Below are 9,028 nucleotides of genomic sequence, written 5' to 3'. Positions count from 1 at the left end.
TACCCTGCTGAATTTCTAAAATGGACTGGTCTATTATTCAATTTGGGCAGTATCATTTATTATTTCAAGGGGTGTTCACTGAAAATGTACTGACTGAAAAGCGGATAGTGCAGAACATGATATGCAGGCTGATCTTGGTCTGCACTGGTGGCAAAGTCTAAACCACTTGCCGCCAGCATGCTAAAGGTTAAATTTTTTATCAGTAATATGTGAAAATAGCATAAATATGCAAGATAAATTACTCCTGCGTTGTTATATGTCTCGACAAACTGCCCTAGTCAAATTCTTAGTCAATATGTAGTTTTTGCTAATTTAGCAAAATTTTGTAGTATCTAAAATTCAACAATTTGTTTTACGTTTTTTTATTGCTTTCTAGAAACTGACCTCAGCATAGATGCTATTTGATTTTAGAAGTTCTCTTCAATTCAAAATATAATAATATCACTAAATTGTAAAGATTAGATATGTTTTGCGTCTTTGTTGTTACATTATATGATACCATAATATACGCATTCAAATGTACTTTGATTTGTTGTTGTTCTTTTCCTTTTATCGTTTAGCACCATCTTCCACAGTATCTCAGTTATGTAACGGCGGACAGTTAACCTAATCAGTCAGTGTTATTTCTACGCATGTGGACTCAAGAGTTAAATGTTAGAAAGACCTCTGACACAATGTCTCTTATTCAAATTGGCGTGGAGAATACACCTTCCGCACGGAGATCGAACTAACGACCAACTGAGTTAAGGGGGCGGACTCGAAGGGTGATTGGGATTCATGTATGTTTGTTTGTGTTTAACGCCGTTTTCTTCAACAGTATTTCAGTTATGTTAAGGCATCTTCGTTCCTGGATTCAGTACCAGTACAAACCTGTTCTCCACTAGTAAATGCAAACTTTCCCACATGAATCAGAGGTGGTGGACGAATTATTTCAGATGCAATGTATATCATCAAATTGGCAAAGAGAGCATACGTCTCGCCCGGAGATCGAACCTACCACCCTGTTATCCTAACTTTGCCTAGCTGTTTATAAATCGATACCCGTAAAAGCAAAGCCTTCTTTGCAAGGAGGAACCAGGCCTGGCACATGAACCAAAGGCAAAATATCCGGGTCCCAAAATCATCCCAAAACTCGAATTTCGTACGGGTCCCGACCTGTGTAGAAATGACGATTTTTAAGGGTACCGTTACGGGCTGTTTTGGTGGATTTTTATTTCAAAGTAGGTCACAGATTGAGCTTCTAGGAATGCCAAAGCATGAATTGAAGGCACCGTTTCGTAGTTAATTTTTCAAAGTAGGTCACCGATAGGGCTTTTAGAACTGTCCAATCATGAATTAAAGGCAAAATATACTGGTCCCCAAAATCATTCTAAAACTCGAATTTCGTACAGGTCCCGTTTCGGGCCGTTTCGGTAGTTATTTTTCGAAGTAGGTCACCGATTGGGCTAGCATGAATTGAAGGCAAAATATTCGGGTTCACAAATTAAATTATTCCAAAGCACGACTTTCGTGCAGGTCCCGACCTGTGCAGAAATGACGATTTTTAAGGGTATCTTTTCGGGCCATTTCAGTAGCCATTTTTCAAAGTAGGTCACCAATTGGCTTCTAGGACTGTACTAGCATGAATTGAAGGCAAAATATCAAGGTCCTCAAAATCATCCCAAAACTCGAATTTCGCACAAGTCCCGACCAGTGCAAAATTGACGCTTTTTAAAGGTACCATTTCGAGCCGTTGCGGTAGTTAATTTGCAAAGTAGGTCATCGATTGATCTTCTTGGACTTTCCAAGCATGAATTGAAGGCAAAATATCCAAATCCCCAAAATTATCCCAAATCTCGAATTTCGTTCAGATGCAGTGCAGAAATGATGATTTTTAAGGTACACTTTCATGCCGTTTCGGTAGTTATTTTTCAAAGTATTATTATTATTATTTATTTAATATCCTCCACAATGTGAAGATTACATATAGAAGAAGTATACAAATTAAAGTATATCAAGATAAAGAAACAGTACAAAGTCACAAACTTCAAGTCATATCAACACATATAAATCAAATACATTATTAAAAGATTATTCTGCAAACAAATGTAGATACAAATATACATAATATAAATACGAGTCTGTATAAGAGGATCAAAAATGACTTATACTGACATAAAGCTATACTGAAATAAACCTAAACATGAACACGTATGTGATTTAGGATGCGAGTATTCCACTAAAAGTAGGTAAGGAGCCAACAAACTACTTTCAGATATGCCCGCACCCCGAATGTTAACATAATTATGTCTACATGATTGTTTATGTAAACTTGTACAATTCTCATTACAGCTCCATTCTTTATGCTAATAAATAAAGCTAATAAGACATACAGTCATGTATACCAAAAGTTATATATTAAGAGAACTATTGTTCCTTTATAACTGCTTTCTGAATATCTTACGACACATTTATATCATACTTAACTAAGGCAAAGTATCCGGTGTCTCCAAAATCATCCCAAAACTCGAATTTCGTACAGGTCGTATAGGTGCCCTATGTTTGCGCTTTAGTAGTTCCGTACTGGCGAAAAATGTATTTGATGATAACATTAAATGTTAATATAATACATAATATATCTATAATAACCAAAGCTAATATACTAATCGAAACTCCTAAAGCTCTCTTGACATTCTTTCGCAGTTCTAATAGAAAATTTATCAACTTTGTTATACGGTTAGGCAAGTATATTATAAATAACATATTGACATGTCAATGACACGAATCATTTAATTTTAATTTTACAACATTACTATGTTGGAAAAAGTCACAAAAGTACAGGTAAACGTAGAGTTTTTACAAAAAGAACAAATATCATTTATAGGGATACAAAGGTGCACATGTTAAGTATTCAACGACACACGAGGGTCCTACAAAAAGTTCTGTCACTAGTGGGTTCCGTAGTTTTATCCAAAGTTTTTTTAATGTTTCACTGCACTTGAATGGTATGTCCAATAGCTAACGAATTACGTGCAAATTGCTTTTCAAATGATCGGGTTACTTGAAATTGAACACATGCAGTCTTATACACTGACCAATTTACTTGTCACATTGTAAATTAGACGAAAAGTACTTTAATTCATAGCTATATTAAATGACGTATTAGGCTTGATATAGATTCAAAGCAAGTACTTGATGAATTGTGTGGTATATATTATAGATAAGTAGTCTTGCAACATACAATACAAAAGGTACAATACGATTTTTTTCTGTCTGTTCATATTTACTTTTGAAATACAAGTCATATTTTTGACAACATTTATATAGGTATATAATAAATTTATTGACTTATAAAATTGAAGTCATAGCTCCACTTGATTTTGTTGAAATTTTCATATGTAATTTCAAAATATATTTTTCTAAGTATGTAAGAAATTCCAAACATTCACTGGAAATATTGTAAAATATATTTACACAGAAATTGTGGGGCATTCGAAGCGTATTTTTGATCAAATCAAGCCTATAAAAGAATTTCGCAAAACTAGTTTTTCCGACTTGTACGTAACTAAAGTAACTTTACAGTATATTAGAAGAGTTTTAATAAAGTAATAAAGACATTTTAAAAATGAAAGAAAGTTATATGTTCGATAGGTCGTTCTCAAATTCTGTAATCTATTACTTTTAAATACAGATAAGGGGAAATATAGTTTTTATATCATTTAGTAGTAAACTGATAATGGAACCAACGCTGCACTTCTCTTGTCGCCTTGACCTACAATAAAGACGCTAAGTTTTTCTATTGTGGTACTATGTTTGGGATTGCTTTGCTCTTATTTTCGCTGGTTTACGCAGAGGCGTTGACACCTGAAGTTCATTTGTCTCTCTTGACGCTACAAGGTCTTCAAATCAAAGTTAAAGGTAAACTTATGCTAGCCAATTTCATGTTTGTTTGTTTGTTAGGGTTTAACGCCGTTCTTTAACAGTATTTTAGTTATGTAACGGCGGGCAATTAACCAAACCAGTGTTCCTGGATTCTTAATCTGTACAAACCTGATCTCAGCAAGTAACTGCCAACTTCCCCACATGAATATGAATCAGAGGTGGAGGACGAATGATTTCAGACACAATGTCTTCTATCAAATCGACACGGAGAACATACGCCTCGCCCGGGGATCGACCCCGCGATCCGTAGATCTGCGCTCTTCCTACTGAGCTAAGCGGGTGGGCGGTGGCCAATTTCGGTCATCCCGTATATTTGGGTGGGGGCGAGGACACGAAAGGACGAAACATTGTTGACTTGTCATTTTTTCATATCCTCGTTTATTGAGGCAAAGACACGAGGATATGAAACATTTCCGACACTTCGCATCTTTGTATGCTTAGTGCGAAGACATTAGAACACAAAAGGATGATAAAATACCAGTTTGTCGTGTCTTTTGGTTCTCGTGGCGGGGACAAGAAAAGATGACAAACTGCTAACTTGTCGTATGTTTATGTCCTTGTGGGCTCGGGGTGGAGATACAAAGTCACAACATATGGCGACTACGTGACGGTATAAACTCGCTAACACGACAATTTGCCAATAAAATATATAGTATGTTTGTCTATTTGCCTCGAATGTATCGCGTCCTCGTGTATTTGTCCAGAAACGCGAAAAGACGAAGACACAACTAATAGACAGCTATCGTCCACTCCTGTCATTGTGTCGGGGCTAAAACACAAAATGGCGGAAATAAACCACCCTATCAACTAGTATTCTGAAATGTGAAATGTTTGCCATTGCATGTACATTGATTGGTTGATTTGACTTGAAGTATTTAACTTATCCTGAGAACATCATAGGGTAAAGCAAAATATGCTTTGATGAGCCACTTTCTATCATCGCGACTTCTAACGTTTTGCTGTTACATTTAACTCTAACTGTTAATTTTAGATATACCAGGTTTGCAGGAAGTTGGATATCACTACACAATCAACAACGTACTTCCGTATACGAATTGGGACTATAACTATGAAGTATATCATAAGTCAGGTAAGAAATTTAAAGTTTTTAAACACCCATCACAACCTAGCCTATATAGTGACCTAATTCTCCTACCTGAACTTCGTGAAAATCATTCTGATAATACTGGTATAATACAACTATACTACGAGATGACAGGTGGAAAATTCAACACCTTCTTGAATTTGTGTATTTTCATAACTTCATCTGCAAACTTATTCAGTCAAACTTTTTTCAGTATATTTTTAATAATCATAAATAAATGTTTGTTTTCTTTTCATTTGAGGCCCCTATGGGTAACCCCGTTTATTTTTTTATACATGGTACTTAAACATACAGTTCATATATATACACAGACTTGACAATATTATAGTTGACATAGTCTTATATTTTAATTTAGGTTTAAATATCATGTATTTAATAATATAAAATGTAAAGAAAAATAATTATATTTTTGTTGCTATCCAACTTAATAGAATAGTTTAGAAATGAAATAACATGAAAAGGACTACGTTAAAAGGACAACAAAAGACCAAAAAAGGTGTGGGGGTGAGAAATAAAAGGAATGATTGTATCATCTTTTACACTGTTGTAGAAGTTTAAAAGATTGAACAATTGAGAGACAAACAACTAATGAGGAGATGTCAAAGGAATCTTTGCCATTTTTGTTTGAAGAGGTCTAGATTTTCCTTTCTAAAAGCTATTTCTTTTTCCAGTAAGATTCTGTTTTCTAAGATCTTAATAAAGCTTTCTATTTTTGGAAATGTTTTACAATTTTTCATTTGCAGAAAATAAAACTTGCACAGAATAATTATAAAATCTATAGCGACATTTGTTTAACCTTGTTCTTGTATACTGAAACAAATTTTCCGAAGATTGAATTTTATATCGATGCCTTTTGTTTTTAAGTAACCGCTAAGTTTACTCCACATATTTTGTGCAACTGAGCATTCCCAAAAGAAGTGTTCTAATGTTTCATCATGCATATTGCAAAAATCACATAGTCTTGGTGATGTTAGTTGACATTTATATAGGTATGTATTTGTTGGAATTAATCTCATTAGGAATTTGTACTGGAAATTTCTCAGTATAGTATCAACTGTTGACACAAAAGGGGTTGGAAATATTTTCTTCAATTTTTGTTTACTTTCCTTTTCAATAAGTCTTTTCCATTTTCTTAGTGGAGTAATTGTTTCTTCTTTCATATTTTTTATTTGTATATTATATAAGATTTTATTTGGATATTTCATTTTCTTACCTTTTCCATTAAAGTTTCATCTCTATTTTGTGTTATTATTTCTTCTCTTAACTTTAATGTCTTGAATGCAGATATGGCATAATTAATCTTATGATAAAGTAGAAAAGTTGTACATTTGCCATGACTTTTCAAATGAAAAAAAATGTTTGACCTAACGTCATTAAATTGTTCAACATATTTGATCCCTTTATCATACCATTCTTTAAAAAATATTGTTTCATTACTACTTCTTATATTCGAATTGTCCCGTATAATATGACAATTTATGGGAATGCTGTTTTCACATTCATATTCTGGATATTGAACCAAGATATAAGAATGTCTTTTAGGAACAGATTTTTGGCACATATTGTTTTTATATCTTTCGTTGCTAAATTGCAATCAAAAATAAATTTTCCACCGTATTTTTCCAAATACTGATTGTAAAAGAGTTTCCATAAACCTTGATTGTTTTCATCAATGATTCTTCTAACCCAGCAAGCTTTTAATGAATTTAAAAATGCATAAATATCTGTCAGTTGAATCCCTCCATTTTCTTAAGATTTCGGAAGTAATTATCGTTTAATTTTGTCTGGTCTTCCATCACAAAGAAAGTTAAAAATGCTTTTATTTATATAATTTAGAATTATTTCTGACGGGTTGGGCAAGACTGTTAGGGGGTATATGAGTTTCGGTAATGCGAAGGTTTTTAAAACAGTAACTTTGCCTAATAGCGTCAATTTTCTATGCTGCCACCGCTTGAGACAATTTTTAAATTGATCAATTTTTGGCATTAAAATCAATTCCAAATGTTTTAGGTGATTTGCAGTAAATGTAAATCCCAGAGTTTTTGCACTTACTGAGGTCCATAAGAAATGTTTATCTACACAAAATTTTAAGTTACTTTCTTTAAAGGTTTCTAGTCTTAATACTACCGATTTCTTTAAATTTAACTGCAATCTTGATATTTTCCCAAATTCTGTAATTACAGTAACAAGATTTTCAAAAGATTCTTTTTCACCATTATTAACATAGATTGCATCATCGGCGAAAAGAGTTTGCTTTATTTCTGTACCATTTACCGCGATTCCTTTAATACTATCATCATTAGAGATTTTATTTGATAATATTTCCATACAGAGAAATAATAATTAAAGGAAAGGGTACACCTCTCCTAATACATATTTCTTCAGATAAATATCTGTTATTAATTATGACTGCTGTAATATTTTTGTAAAAGGTTTCAATCCATCTGACTAAGCTATCTCCAAAATTAAAATGTTTTAGGCATGTTATAATAAAATTATGATTTAATGTATCGAAAACCTTTTCATAATCAGAAATAATAATAACCCTTTCAAATTGTTGTTTTCAATGTAATCGATAACTTCAAAAATTAGCCTAACATTTTCTCCAATGTATCGTCCTTTCATAAAACCAGTTTGATTTGGGTTTATTAGTTCTGCAAGTATTTTCTTTAACCTATTGGCTATAGCCTTTGTTGCAATTTTATAGTCTACATTTAATAGACTTATGGGTCTCCAGTTTGACTTTGTAGGATCTTTATCTGGTTTTGGTAGAAGAGTAATACTAGTAATGCTTTGTTTTTGAAGATCTGAAAGTTCGACTTTATGATAACAGTTATTAATTGCATTGATACGAAATATTTTTTAAATGCTCCCAATAATGTTTATAAAATTCGGCAGTTAATCCATCTAAGCCAGGGCTCTTATTATATTTCATTTCAGACAATGCAATTTTACATTCATATTCGGTTAATAATCCCTCGCAATGATCAGAGTCAGAGTCAAATCAACCAATCAATGTACATGCAGAATCGAGAAAGTCTATGTTTGAATTTTCTTGTGTCTTCATATCATATAGTCTTTTATAAAAAAAAAATGTTGTTTCTTTTAAAATTTCTGTTGCATCTGTGATTGTTTTGTTGTTTATTTGGAGCTTTTGAATATTTTTCTTTTCAGCATGTCTTTTTTCTAAATTTGCGAAGTATTTTGTTGGGGTTTTTTTTCATTCATTTCTACATGTACAGCTTTTGGCCTTAGCATAATACCATTTATTTTTTATCATAAAGTGTTTGCAATTCATTTTTCTTTTCATTCAGTTCTTGTGAGTATTGGAGTATATTCGGTGAATTAAATGTTAAAGTTTCTAGATGAATTTCATTGTGTAGTTTTTCTTCTTGCTCCCTTTCTTTCTTTTTCTTACTTGTTTCATATTTATATGGTTACATTTCTAATGCTGCTTTTAATAAGCTCCCACAATACCCCAGGACTAAATGTGTTGTTTAAACTCAAAGTAATACATTTAACACTGTGTATACTGCTACATTCATTCATGAAAATGATGTTAAGACATTAAACACATTGTCTTGGCCAAATAAACATATGTCCCTGTCAATTTGTAATTTGATACTTGTTTTTCACATTCTTGATGCAAATCATGTATAATTACCATCATTGTAATTTATTCTGTGGCGCATCTCTAGAAGGTTATTTTCTAATTTACATACTTTTATTCTTTTTGAAAGATATACTAATTTATATGAATAAAATAATGCATTTTACATTCACTAATTTTCAATTGTTTGACAAGAGTGTCCTTGTGGATTGACATTTGCCGAGTTTTGTGTCAAATATGACTGTTTTAAATTACATAAATTAGTTTTAAGTGTAAAGAATACCCATCAAAACAAACTATTGGTTTGTATGGAATATGAATGTTTTCCAAAGAAGCTTGATAACCTAGTAATAAAGATGTTAGCATCGAATTGAAAATTCTCAACTATTATC

The sequence above is a fragment of the Mercenaria mercenaria genome, chromosome 15 (genome assembly GCF_021730395.1).
Source record: "Mercenaria mercenaria strain notata chromosome 15, MADL_Memer_1, whole genome shotgun sequence".
NCBI classification, from domain to species: Eukaryota; Metazoa; Mollusca; class Bivalvia; order Venerida; family Veneridae; genus Mercenaria; species Mercenaria mercenaria.
This window is presented reverse-complemented; position numbering follows the sequence as displayed.